Raw genomic sequence first — 15,500 nt, forward strand, 5'->3', positions numbered from 1 at the left:
GTTGTGAGTGTGTGATTGTGTGTATGGGTGCATGCATGCATGTGTGAGGAGGTGTTTGAAGGGGTGTGTGGGGTGTATCCTGGTGACAGGAACATAAGTTCCTGTCATGTGATACCTTACCGCCAGCATTTTGTTGCAATGAGACCTCCAGGAAAATGCTGGCAGTGTCCTGAGTTGGAATGACCTCAGTGGTCATCCGACTCCCGCCGGGCTGCAAGTGGAAACCTCCAGCCCAGTAGGCCACGGTAAAGCAGCGGGATGGACGGGGACGCAGCGGTTTGGCAGTGGCCAAACCACCTCTGTCATAATATGGCGGTCTGCACTGCCGGTCCCGCAGCGGTGAGACTGCCACAGCGGCCCTGGCAGTCCATGGACGCCAGGGTCATAATGAGGGCCTATATTTTTATAATTACCATGATATTAGCCCAGTAAGAATGTGAAATATGTGTTAGAATCTCAACTTTTCTATCTTTAAGCCTTGAATGGCTCTTTATTTTTAACTCCAAAAGACCGTCAATAGGGTGTTCTTTTGTTGTCAGCAAGTCCACTGTCCTCAGGACTGTCATTTGGCATTCCAGACGAATTGCAGACTGGTCTAAGAGAGCTCAATCATATTTGGGTTGCAATCAGCAGACCTTTACTGGGGAACAGTTCACATGCCTTAGCATTCTAAGTAGATCAGCTAGGGCTGGGGTACTAACAAGGATGTGGCTACCAGTTCCTGACACCTGCCTTAGCGCATTATACTGACCATCCAGCAACCAGTCAACAAAAAGAATGTGGAGACACGGACTGCTTCAGGCTTTTTCTAATCATCATTTTGGCTATGCACTTTTTCCCTTATTTGGCTAACTTGGGCTTAGTTTGTTGAGTGTGATATATTCAGAACTGAAAAAGTCCTAATTGTATATGTATTGTCTCCAGATTTTGGCACATGATGCTCCTATGCACCTCATCAAATAGCACCTCGAAGTCAACACAGCAGCAGAAATGCGGTCCCCTATCAATTTTCTCTGACTTCTTGTTCATAAACCACAATGGGAAATACTGGTCAGTAGTACTAAGATCTAGGACCAGATTCACAAATGCTTTGCGCCAGGTGTGCATCCCATCTGTGATGCATACCCAGCACGAAGTGCTAGAGTGAGATTTACTAGCCAATGCAAATCAGGATTTGCATTGGAAAGTATCCCAAAGTAACAAAAAGTTGCACTATGAGGGGGCATTCTTTGAGTGGTGCATGGGCATCCTAATGTAACCATCTATGGGTTTTTATTTAAATCCCTATCTACTAACATTGGTACACAGGGATGTGCACCAAATCCTTACTCCTCGAGGCAGGTATAATGAGGCAAAATGTTTTTATTTCTCCTTATTTTACAACTTTGCATGTGTGCTGCATTTTACACCATACATACAAAGTGGGAAAAGTCTCAAGGCATGGTTTTTATCCAGAACAGGGCCACTTCCAGTGCAGAACCTAAGCTTTATTGAATGTACATACCCTTGCACTCTGCACAAGGGTGTGTGCATTGGCACGTGGCAGCCAAAAGTGTGCCAGTGCTGTGGGAGAGAATAAAATGTGCCATATTTGAGTAGATATGGTGATTTTATTCTCTCCCTTTGATACAAGGCACAGCAGAAACTTTGGTTGCTACAGCACATTGCATCAAATATTAGTAAATCTGGGCAGGGTCTGAATGCTAACTTTTTGTGGATTAGCTGCTTTTCGACCACACACTCTTTGAAATCCAGGAAAACTACTTGTGCAAAGATTTGTTCTGCACTATATGTTAACAAAAGACTAAAAGGGGCCAAGTCCCTGACACTACTGTTTTTAAATATTGCTTTAATCAGCGATTCCTGCCATGATTCTGGAATCTGGCCAGTTCAACAATTTCTCAAACTTTGGTATGTGAAGGATAGATTTGGTATGTGAAGTTTGTAGATTTTACATCTCTGGGAACCCTGTGTGGATTTGGAATGCTACTGTTCCTTGACAGATGCTAAAGTACTGATTATGATCAGATTAAACGGCCGATTAGGATTTTGGTGGTCCTACTGCCACATTATGATGTTCTCCCGGGGCTGGGTGGCATAGACAGTGCGGCGGTATTGGCTTTGGCTCTAAGGGAGAGCCGACGCCAATGCCGATGCACTGTCTGCTCCACCAGCACAGTCAGAATGCACACTGTTGCCATTGCAGAAGGTGCGTGTTCTGACTGTGCTGAGAGGGGGGAGCACTGCACTGCCTATGACAGGGGCATGGGCAATGCAAGGCCCCCTGTGGCCTCTTCTCTGCCGTTCCAATGAACTTTTCATGGCAGTGTCCCCCCATGAAAAATTCGGTGGAAAGGCAAGTAGTGATCAGCACGGTGGTGCCAAAATCAGCACTGCCGCAATTGGCCTGGGATCTGTGATCCTGGTGGTTGCAGTTGTCTTTTGGTGGTCTGACTGCCATCCTTCAAATCTGGTGGTCAGACTGTCACCACAGGTACAGCAGTCTCAGGGCTGCCGTATTCGTTATCGTGCCCTAAGTTGTTTCTTTTCATTAATGTAACTATTGCCATCAAGTCACAGAAGTGGTTACAAAAATATTGTGTTGTATAATATTGATATTACAAATACCAATTTCACATATCTTTAATGTAAAGTACAGAAATATTGACTATGTGAATATCAGCAGGAAATATATAATAATTATAAAAATATCCACTACCAAAACATCTAATACTAAAATATAGCTTTTAAAAATTCATTAGACTTAAGTAAATCTTCTAATGCAAAAGTATAATGTACGAAAACATTGAAAAATTAACATTAACATTTGTTTTAATCAATACTATCTAAACTTAAAATTAAAGATAAATATATTATTCCTATTTTAAATGTTTAATTTTTTCTTAGAACATAAAAATGCATGTGCTATTAAAAATTAAAATAAAACACATGATTTACATTTTAAAAGGACAATTCAGAAAAATACAGTTAAGGCAATTTATTGTTTGTTTATCACAAGTTTATTTAATCTTATAATTTAGATAACACATGCATTCATGTATTAAATATAATTTTGTAACTCTTACATATACAACATAACATATGTATCATAATTCACAGATTTAAACTACAAATGAAAAATAACCCAAATAAAAGAAAATAGTTCAATATTTATTAATCTTTGCAATCCTCCAAACATTTAAATTGGGTTTAGGAGTCTAACATTTACTATTCAAGCTACATTCCATCATAAAACAAGGAAAATGCATACATTAAAAGGGATCAGATTTACTATTCTAACTCAAGTCTCATAGTCACTGAAGAAAGTGCATAAATCAAGTGGGTGAAATTTAATTCCAATCCAAATAAAACTGAGGAACAATCATAAATGTAAGATGTTGGGGACAAGGGATGACATCAGGAAGAGGTGGAACGACCTACGGGGGAAGGTGCGTTCCGTGGCAGCAAGACACCAACTAGCTGTACAGAGGACTGGCGGTAGACCTCCACCTCCTCCCCCACAACTAACAACATGGGAGGAGCAAGTCTTTGAAATCATGCATCCTGAGGGCCTGGCAGAGTAGGAGGAGGACTGGACTCTGGTAAGTTATATCTCTATTACTTTTACCCCCCCCACCTGCATGCCATCACAAACCCCACCCTCACCCTCACTCCCATCACTTCACCACTTCACCACCTCCCACATACCCCACCATCACATCCCACTCATCCCAATAACAAGCCCTGCATGCAACACCAATGCGTGGACACCCCTCACAGACCTGCATGGACATCTATCACCACAGCATGCACACTGTAGAGAATCACCAAGCCCACCAAATAGCAACTCACACAAAGGCAAATCTGCCAGGGCAACAACTACCATAGAGTGCAACACACCCATGCACAATATGTAACACGCAAAAACAATAACATGCATTCACATCCCCACAGGTACCCCAGCCAATGTCACCGGAGAAGAGGTGCCAGCAACATCCAGTCTCCCCCAGAAGAGGCCCACAGTGATGACAGCAGCGCTGCTCGCCTGGATCTGGATGACCAACCAGGCCCATCAGGGATCTCCAGACAGTTGGTTACACAGGCACAGTCTCACACCACCACAAAGCCTCCCCCTCAGAAAACACCACCTCAGCACCCATCCAGCGGGCCATACCTCTGTCCCCAGGACACGTCAATCAGCAGTGTGTCCACCTCTACAGGGACCCCAGGCCACCCCACAAACACAGGACGATCAGGGACCTGGGGACAGTGACAGTGGGCAAACGGTTCAGGGGACAGAGGCACAGGACAACAGGGAAGCTGGGAGGACTGCTTTGCGACGGGGGAGGACAGGCCCAGGGAACCGACTCTCCAGGAGGCACTCACTGTGATCCTGGGAGCATACCAACATTCCCAGGATACGCTGGGGCAGATACTGGACAAGTTGCAGGAGAACATGCGGCTGCAGGAGGGACAGTACCTGGGGATCAGGGAGGACTTGAAGGACATCAACACCACCCTGGTCTCCATTGCAGAGGTGCTGGCAGACATGGCCAACATTATGAGGGAGGCAGTGGCATACCACCAGGCCCCTGACACTAGCCAGACCACCAAACAGCCCTCCAACTCCTCTGCCGCTAGTGGAAAGGAGGCCCCGCCACAGGACCAACAGGCCACCAACACCCCTCCACCTGCAGAAGGACAGCCACTCCGAAAACTTTCCCTGCGATCCAGGCAGAAGCCAGGCACTATTGCCAAGACCCCCGCCAGGAAATAAGACTCTTCTAATTGTCACCCTTGTGTCCCACTCTGTCACCCTGTCCACCTTGAACTGCCATTGCTCCTCTTCCTATCCCCCCTTGGAAAATGCACCTGTGATACAAATACACTGGACTCTAACATGGACTTTCCTCCATGATCAACCCAGCCCATTTTACTACCCCCTCTACTTCTTAGCACTTAAATAAACACCCTTTGAAAAAATACAAGGATGGAGTATGTCAAATGATTTAAGTATGTATTCGTTTAACAAGGTTTAAACATTGCAATTCACCTGCACAGTAATGTATATATAGGAAATACCTGTAGTTGGCTGCAGTCAACACCCCGGGAGCGATAGTGGGGCACAAATATCTGCAAATAGAGATGCCAAAGGGTACAGTGAGTGGCCATAGAAGTGGGAAAAACAGCTTGCAAGTGACAATGTCAAAAACAAAACTGTCAATTAAATGTGAATGTACACTGCCTTACCTGTGTGTCATTGGAAGTATAGACACATTATTACACTTCTTTTGTCTTCATCCTCATCCTCCTCATCTTCACTGTCCACAGGGTCCACTGCTGCGACGCAAGGCAAGGTTGTGCAACATACAGCATGCCACAATGATCTGGCAGACCTTCTTGGGTGAGTAGCCCAGGGATCCACCTGTTAGATGGAGGCAACAAAACCTGGCCTTCAGGAGGCGAAAGTTCCTCTCTATAATTCTTCTTGTTCGCACATGTGCCTCGTTATAATGTTCCTCTGCCCTTGTCCTGGCATTCCTCACAGGGGTGGGTAGCCATGAGAGGTTGGGGTTACCAGAGTCACCTGCAAATATCGATGGACAACTGTTAGCCACACACTAACCCTTAGGGCCCACACCATACCTATACACCAACCTATATAGGGTGGGAACCAGGGCTCACCTATTAGCCCCTCCCTGTGACTCTGAAGTTGAGCCATCACATTTGGTATGCTGCTATTTCTCAGGATAAAGGCATCATGCACAGACCCAGTATATTTTGCATTGACGTAGGAGATGTACTGGTCCGCCAGGCACACCATCTGCACATTCAAGGAGTGAAAGCTCTTTCGATTTCTGAACACCTGTTCATTTTGCCAGGCGTGAGTGGGGGGGGGACGACAAATGCAATATGTGTTCCATTAATTGCCCCAATAATGTAGGGGATATGTCCCATTGCATAGAAATCAGCGTTCACTGTGGCCAAATCCTCCAACTGGGGGAAAACGATGTAGCTGCACATGTGTTTAATCAGGACAGACAACACTCTGGTCAGCACTATTGAGAACATTGGCTGACACATTCTTGCTGCCACGCCCACTGTCACTTGGAAGGAGCCAGTTGCCAGGAAATGGAGCACTGACAGCACTTGCACAAGAGGGAGGATCCCGGTGGGGTGATGGATAGCAGAGATTAGGTCAGGCTCCAATTGGGCACACAGCTCTGCGATTGTGGCCCTCTTCAGTCTATAGGTGAGGATAATGTGCCCTGTCCTCCATTACAAACGTACATGGGGGGATGTCTACATCTCCTATTCATCCACAGCAGTTGCAATCTAGGGGGCAAAATGGTGAGCAGCTGGTCATTATCTCTTAATTCCAACCACTACAGTTTAATGCATGTTGTGATTGTAACGTTATTTTGTTGGAGATGTCCAAATGGTGCATTTGTGTACTGTGACGCAGTTAGGATCCATGGCCTGCCCCCCCTGAAATGGTGTTCGACTGTTCTGTATGGAGGGACAGGTGGCTACAAGGTAATTCCGCTGATGTTGTGCGTCATTGCGGGAAGCGGTCAAAAACCGCAGTGCAACTCCTCATTGGTTAACACTGGGCCCTATGGGGTACAGTGGCCAATGGTGATGTACGCCGGCGGTGACGGAATGCACTGCCATGGAAATCACTGCTATTTTCTATCTGTTCACTCACTTGCTACCTGACCTTCAACAGTAAAGGACCTACACTGCATATGCTGCTGTGACCTGTGTCTGGAACCTACCATGGCTTGTGTGACTGGGGAAAGGGCCCCTGCCTTCACCTCAGCAGAGTTGGAGCGACTAGTGGATGGGGTCCTACCCCAGTACCGAATGCTGTATGGGCCACCAGACCAACTGGTGAGTACACTGTGGACACAATGCCTGTGTCATGAATGCATGGAGTGCCGTGTGTGAAGGCCTCATGTAGGGAGTGGGTGGTGGATGGGCCCTGGGCAGCATGCAGCATGTATGGTGGGCCATGTCTGTGCTACTGAGGATGGGAAGGGGCATGGTGGGCCATGAGTGTAACAGGCAGGACATTCGGATTAATACCTTTCCGTGTGTCCATTTCCCTGCAGGTCAGTGACCATCAAAAGAAGGGTATATGGCGTGCCATCGCCAAGGACGTGCGGACCCTGGGGGTCTATGGAAGGCGGCGCACCCACTGTCGGAAACGGTGGGAGTACCTGAGACACTGGGCACGAAAGACCAGCTGGGGATGGCGTCCCAACGAGGAAGGGGTGCCTGTCGAACCCTGACCCCCCTGATGGCCCGCATACTAGCGGTGGCCTATCCAGAGCTGGATGGGCGCTTGGGGGCATCACAGCAGCCACAAGGGGGTGAGTACAATGCCCCAATATACAACTGTTGCATGGTGGGGTGAAATCCGGGTGGGGGTGTGGGCCCTATTGGTGTCCCTAGGCCAGACCTGGTACTGCAGGGTTGGTCCCATGTTGGGCAGGATTCTGATGTGAAAATACTCCAACCAAGCTAGTAGGCATCCACTACTGGGCAGGAGTCTGTGGGTCTCAGCTATGCTGCAATTGGCGTTAGGTGTCCCTATCCATTGGCTGGTGACTAGTATTGTGACTGGTAGTGCATTGTCTAGTGCGTAGGGCTGTTCCCTGTGTGTGACTGTGTTGTGTACGCCAACGGTGGTGTTGTTGGCGCCATTGACCAAGTGTATCCTTTGTGGCTCCCCCCCCTTTTTGTTTTGTCACTCTGTCCTTCTGTGCATTAGTATAATCTGGGGGAGGAGCAGAGGCACCGGCAACGGAGGGAGCTGCATCCCAGAGGACCCAGGATGCCAAATACACCGAGGGTGAGGGCACCAGTGGGACGGAGGGCGAGGGGAGCACCACGGTAGAGACAGGAGGGGACAGTTAGGGCACAGATTCCTCCTCCGATGGAAGCACCCTGGTGGTGTCGGACACCTCTGTACCCACCCCATCTACAGGTACAGCCGCCACTCCCGTACCAGCACCACCCTTCCAGCAGCCCCTCAGTAAGTTTCCCGTGCCCGCTCACCCAGGAGGGTGGGCATCTCCTTCGCCCCAGGTACCTCAGGCCCTACCCCAGTTAGCCCTGCTGCCCTGAGTGAGGAGGATACTGACCACCTGCAATCCATCTCTGTTGGCCAGTCAACCATTATGAATGCCATCCAGGGGCTGGTAGCCCAAATGCAACAGACAAATGCATTGCTGGAGGGCATTCACACTGGCATGGCAGCCCAAACATAGATCAATCCAGGCTCTGGCCTCCTCTCTGATGGCAGCCATTTTCCCTGTTTCTAGCCTCCCCCCCTCCAACTTCCTCTACCCAATCCCATTCCCCTTAACCCCAACATATCCCATGCACACAGTCAGATGAGCATGCACCCAGGGCAACACACAAGAGTGGACATGGCAAACACAAGCACCACACCTCATCCCACAGGCACTCACACAAACAGCATCCAGAATCAGACATACCAACATCTACTGCCTCCACTGTGGGCCCCTCCTACCCCTCATCCACCTCCCTCCCAGTTGCGTCTCCACTCACAGCTGCATGCACTACATCCTCATCCACTACCCCCATCACCAGCACACCTAACAGCACACGCCTCTCACTGGCAGTCACCACCCCCACTTCAATGCACATGTCCCCTGTGTCCTCTCCCACTGTGTCTGTGCCCCCTCCTCCCAAAGTACACAAACGCAAGCACTCAGACACCCAACATCCATCCACCTCACAACAGCATCCAGCCCATGCACCTACACCCAAACACAGCAGACACCTCCTCCCACCACTCCCTCTTCCTCCACTCCCAAACCATCTCCCTCTTCCCGCCCCAATGTCCCTTAGAAGTTTTTCCTCTCCACCATTGACCTCTTCCCTACCCCTCCCCCATCCCTCACGTCAGGCCAGGGCAGTCAAAACCCAGGCAAGCACCTCAGCCACCAAGTTCACTGGCACAGTTGTGCCCACAGCTACTCCAGGTGGGAGAGGATCCCAGGCCCCAGCCAGCCACACTGAAAGGGTGCCTGCACCAAGTGCTGCAAGGAAGGGCAAGAAGGCACTGCCAGCTGCTGCAAGGAAGGGCAAGGAGGCACCCCAGCTGCTGAAAGGAAGGGCAAGGAGGCACCCCCAGCTGCTAAACGGAAGGGCAAGGAGGCACCCCTAGCTGCTAAACGGAAGGGCAAGGAGGCACCCCCAGCTGCTAAACGGAAGGGCAAGGAGCAATCCCCGGCTGCTGAAGGTAAGGGCAAGGGGCATGCACCAGCAGGCAGAAATGACAGGAGCCCCCACCACCAACCATGGTGGTTCAGCCGTCCAAGGCTGCAGGGGAAGGGCTGGAGCCTTTCCCCACCACTGCCAGCTCCACCAGTAGCACCGCCACCTGCACCGCCACCAGCAGAAGCAGCCCCAATTGGCAGCCGTCTGAGGCTGCAGGGGAAGGGCTTGAGCCGCCCCCACCACTGCCAGCACCGTCCCCAGCACCACTGCCAGCAGCAGCAGTCCCAGTGGGCAGCCGTCTGAGGCTGCAGGGGAAGTGCTGGAGAACACCCTCCACCACTGCCAGCTCCACCAGCAGCAGCACCAATCAGCACCTCCACCAGCACCACCAACAGCAGCAGCAGCCCCAGTGCTCAGCTGTCCAAGGCTGCAGGGGAAGGGCTGGAGCCTCCCTCCACCACTGCCAGCTCCACCAGCCGCAGCACCACTGCCACCACTGAGCAGCCATCACCGCCGGCAGACAATGTGTAGTCCTGCGGCCATGGGCTGTTGTGCGGCCTGGCCCCAGCAAATCCTGTGGGTCTGACACCCAGCTGAGAGACTGTGACCTTGCACTCCCCAAGATCTGCATCACGGGGTACAATGTGCTCTCCAGAACCAGTGGAAGAAGCCATCCACTCACCCCATCTTCCAGAGGATGTAGCTCAGTGGGCACAATGCCCACTTCAGAACCAGTGGAAGAGACCATCCACTCACCCCATCCTCCACAGGAAGAAGCTCACTGGGCACAATGTCCCCTCTAGAACCAGCGGGAGAAGCCATCCACTCAGCCCATCATCCACAGGATGAAGCTCACTGGGCACAATGCCCCCTCCAGAATCAGTGGAAGAAGCAATCCACTCACCCTGGGCACAATGCCCCCTCCAGAACCAGTGGAAGAAGCCATCCACTCACCCCATCCTCCAGAGGATGAAGCTCGCTGGGCTCAATACCCCCTCCAGAACCAGTGGAAGAAGCCACCCACTCATCCCATCCTCCACAGGATGAAGCTCACTGGGCACAATGTCCCCTCCAGAACCTGTGGAAGAAGCCATCCACTCACCCCATCCTCCACAGGAAGAAGCACACGGGGCACAATGCCCCCACCAGAACCAGTGGAAGAAGCCATCCACTCACCCCATCCTCCACAGGATGAAGCTCACTGGGCACAATGCCCCCGCCAGAACAAGTTGGAAGAAGCCATCCACTCACTCCATCCTCTACAGGAAGAAGCTCACTGGGCACAACCAGTGGGCAAATCACCCACTTGAGAGACTGTGGCCTTGCACTCCCAAGGACAGAGCGATGGGCATGTTGCCCCTTCCAGGACCAGTGCCCCCCATTCCCCGCCCCCCTGAAGTGTCTATCTATTTTCGACCTGATGCCCCTGCAGTGTTCTCTCCGTGTTGTTGCAGGAGTAAGGTGGGGCCTTGGACTTTTTAATGTGGCCCTATGGCCCACGGACATTGAGGACTGGGCAGTGTCCCTACATTTGTAAATATGTATATACTTTTTGATTTTGATGCACGTATTTATACTATTTTATCTTATTATACTCACTTGAATCAATTCCTTTTGTCCTTGCATTATTCCTGAGGGGTACGAGGTGAATATGTAATGTTATTGCATCTGCTTGTGTGTATTGTGTTGGGGGTGGGGGTGTTGAGTGTTGCGTGTGTGTGCAACTCTCTTTTTCCTCCCCCTCTCCCCTGTGTGCTAGGTGGCAGTACTCACCGTGGTCGTCTTTGCTGGCGTTGGTGTTCGTAATGGAGCAGAAGGTAGAAGATCATGGGGAACACATGCAATTCGGGCTCCATGGGGGCATGGTTCTTCCCTGAGTCTCCGCAGGGGAGTCTTTGACTTCTGAGATCTGTTTCCGCCAGGCTTTTGATGTTATTGGTACCGCCCCAGAAAAGGTGGCGGATTGGTATCTCATAATTCAGTGGACGGAACATTGTCTTCCACCTGGCTGTAGGTGGTTACTGCCGTGGTGCCTGTTGATTTCGCCCTGGCGGTCGGTGTGATAAAGTGGCTGTCTGTCTGAGCGGTTTCCACCGTGGTTATAATTTCATATTTATTACCGCCGGCCTGTTGGTGGTATTACCGCCGCTTCATCACCAACCTCCAGGGTTGTAATGAGGGCCTATATCATTGCAAAAAGATTAAAGTTAGATGATGATGTTAGCTGGAAGTAGATCTAGGAGGTGGTTCATAGGAGATGTTGGTTGGTAAAAGTAAACTCCTTTGAGGTGATAATCTGGTCTTAAGAAAGTCCCACATTTTATTGGGTTTGGTAGGAAAGTTCCACTTGAGGATAAAATAGCTGTAAATCAAAACAACAGCTCAGGGGCATACCATAGGATTTTATTTTGAATAAACTCCACATCCAGAATATTGTTGATGCTCTAATTAAAACAATTAAGAGGGTCAAGACGTAGTTCAGTACTGTCTGTGTCATCATAAGACGAAGGGCCTCATTAAGAGTTTGGTGGCTGGACCACCAGACCTCCATGTTGGCGATCCTAAAAAGACTGCTATGTTGGTGGTCTTCCAGACCGCCTTATTATGAGCTATACAGGCAGGGCTGCTGTATACCAACCAAAACAGGTAGACTGGCAGTGGTGGGGAGGCCTGGAAATAGGTGGTCTGATCTCCAGCCCCAACAGCACAGTGACCAACCACTGACTGTATTACAAGGCCAAAATTGCAGTGGTGGGCACCCATGGCAGTCAGTCAATGGCAGTCCGAACCACGGCAGTCCATGGTCACCAAAGTAATACACAACTGCACATTGGATGGATTTGAAAACAACATAGCTGACACACATTGCCACACTGGACACACCTGCAAAGGACACTATAAAACACACCTCTTCACACACCACAATCCTCTGCATACACAACACCAAATACTGAAGCCAGAGCAAATTATTTACCACACAGCACAGATACTAGTCACTACTTTTTTCTCACCACCTCTTTTCACACCCAGAACAAACTTTTCTCCAGTCACACCCATTTGCACTACCCCTCCTTTAGTAAGTCACACTTTATCCCACCATGTCAAGTTCAAAAAATCCCCATTTCACAAATTAAGATTTAAGACTCGTGGTGGATGAAATCATCAGAGTAGAGCCACAATTGATTGGAGCACATACCAAGCACACTACTCTCAGTAGGAACATGGAAATGTGGGACAGGATAGTTGACAAAGTGAATGCTGTAGGCACCACCCTACGCACAAGGGAGGACATTAGAAGAAGAGGAACGACCTCGGGGGCAAGGTCCATTTTCTGGTCTCCAGGCTCCAGCTGCAGGCCAAGAAGATTGGCAGTGGCACTACCACTCCTCCCTTACAACTCTGTCCCTGGGAGGAGAAGATCTTGGCCATCATGAATCCTAAGGGCTTGACATAAATACCTGGGGGGTGGAGTCTGGTAAGTCACAACAAAAAAACTTGTGCCAAAATGCAACTTCAGACATGCTTCACTGCTCACCTTTTGCCATATTCACTGTCACTTTACTCACCAGCCCAGTGTCCACCTTTCCAAAGACCCCTGTCTGGCATTTCACAACTGAAGTATACTCACCTGGGGAAACAACAGTTGTGCATAGTGTGTGTATTACAGAAAGTTACATGACTACAATTCCCAGCAGGCACTGCTCTACAACTCCAAACACCAGACCAGTGTTTCCTTCTCAAAATACCCAATTGAAGTGTACTCACCTGGGAGACAAAAAATTTCAAGTATGTGTAGTACAGGGACTGTGATATGTGATTACAGCTCCAAGCAGGCACTGTTACTGTTAGTCAAACTACCAGCACAATGTTTCATTCTCGAATTACCCTTGTTTGTCAACTCCCAATTGAAGTGTACTCACCTGGGAGGATTACATTTGTATAGTGTGTGTAGTACGGGAACTGACATGGCTGCTAAGGCAAGGAGGCATGGTTACTGTTTCTCTGCTCAGCCAGCCCAGTTTCACTGTAAGAAATTGGGTCTTTGGTTGGCAGTCAGGTTACCCCTGTCCAAGCAAGAACCCTCACCCCAGTCAGGGCAATGGAGAAAAACACCTAAATAACCCCTGCTTACCCCCTTGGTAGCTTGGCACAAGCAGTCAGGCTTATCTCAGAAGCAACGTGTAAAGTATTTGTACCAACACACACAGTAATCCAGTGAAAACACTACAGAATGGGCACCACACCAGTTTAGTAAAATATGCAATATTCATCTAAATCAAACAAGACCAAAACGACAAAAATCCAACATACACAAGTTAAAATATACATTTTCAAAAGAATAAGGGGGTCATTCTGACTATGGCGGACGGCCTCCGCCGTCCGCCATAGTCCCGCCGACCGCGGCGGCCATTCTAACATTTCCTCCAAAAGAGCGCCCGCCGGCCCAGAGGAAATGCCCCTGCAACGAGGACGCCGGCTCAGAATTGAGCCGGCGTAGTTGCAGGGGTGCGACGGGTGCAGTTGCACCCGTCGCGTATTTCAGTGTCTGCTTAGCAGACACTGAAATACTTTGCGGGGCCCTCTTACGGGGGCCCCTGCGGCACCCCCTACCGCCATCCTGTTCATGGCGGGTTTCCCGCCATGAACAGGATGGCGGTAGGGGGTGTCAGAATCCCCATGGCGGTGGAGCGCGCTCCGCCGCCATGGAGGATTCCCCCGAGCAGCGGAAAGTCGGCGGAAGACCGCCGACTTTCCGCTTCTGACCGCGGCTGAACCGCCGCGGTCAGAATGCTCGTGGGAGCACCGCCAGCCTGTTGGTGGTGCTCCCGTGGTCGGTGGCCCTGGCGGCCACCGGCCGCCAGGGTCAGAATGACCCCCTAAGTCTTAAACCAAAGAAAACAATGAAAATGTTGATTTTGCACAAAGTACCAGGCTAACGTCAAAAATAAAGCTGCACGGGCGAGCATGCATCAGAAAAGGTAGCGATGCGTCAATTCCTTCCTTGCAAGGGAGGCCGTGCGTTGTTTTTCACCGGTCTGGTCGGCGATGCATCATTTTTCTCCCTCAGAAGAGAGTGATGTGTCGATTTCCAGACACACACCTCAGATCCGCACAGAGTCGGGTTGACTTTGACGCACAGGGATGATGCATGGAAAAATCCTGTCGCACAGTGTTAGAAAACTGCGCTGTATGGGATTTGCGTCATTATCAGCAGCCGCAAGCGGCTGTTGCACATTGTTTCTCCAGCCACGATGCGTCAATCTCCCAGCCGTGATGCAGGTGGAGCGTCGATTTTAGCCACAAAGCCGGTTGTCTGTCGTTTATCAACCGTGTTGCAGATGGTGCGTTGAAAATGTCCCCGCACGACGTTCTGTGTGTGAATTTTCAGCTCTTGTCAGCCAACTTCACCTTTCAAGTGCCCAGGGACTAGATAGGATACCACTTGGCAGGGCAGGAGTCTCAGCAGAGAGTCCAGATGTTAGCAGAGGAAGTTTTGATGACCCTGAGACTTCAAAATAGGAGGCAAGCTCAATTCAAGCCTTTGGAGATTCTTCACAAGCAGGAATATATGGCAAAGCCCAGTCTTTGTCCCCTTTCACAGGCAGAAGCAGCAACTGCAGGATAGCCCAACATAGCCCAGGCAGGGGCAACACTCCTCCTCAGCTCTTCTCCTTGGGAGAGGTTCATCTTGGTTCCAGAAGTGATCTAATTTTCAGGGGGTTTGGGTCCAATACGTAAACCAGCTTCTGCCTTTGAAGTAGGTATACTTCAAAGGAAAGTCTCTGTTGTTCACAAGATACTGCCTTACCCAGGCCAGGCACCAGACACACATCCGGGGGCTTGAGACTGAATTGTGAGAGGGCTGGCTCAGCCCATTCAGGTGCAAGTGACCACTCCTCCCTCCACTTTAGCACAGATGGCTCATTAGGATATGCAGGATACACCCCAGCTCCCTTTGTCTCACTGTCTAGAGGGGATTCACAAACAGCCCAACTGCTAAGCTGACCCAGACAGGCAATCCACAAACAGGCAGAGTCACAGAATGGTTTAAGCAAGAAAATACATACTTTCTGAAAGTGGCATTTTCAAACAATCTAAAAACCAACTTCACTAAAAGATGTATTTTTTAATTGTGAGTTCAGAGACCCCAAACTCCACATTTCTATCTGTTCTCAAGTGGAATTCGCACTTTAAAGTTATTTAAAGGCAGCCCCCATATTAGCCTATGAGACAGTGAAGACTGA

This window comes from Pleurodeles waltl, chromosome 5 (genome assembly GCF_031143425.1).
Source record: "Pleurodeles waltl isolate 20211129_DDA chromosome 5, aPleWal1.hap1.20221129, whole genome shotgun sequence".
Classification (NCBI taxonomy): Eukaryota; Metazoa; Chordata; class Amphibia; order Caudata; family Salamandridae; genus Pleurodeles; species Pleurodeles waltl.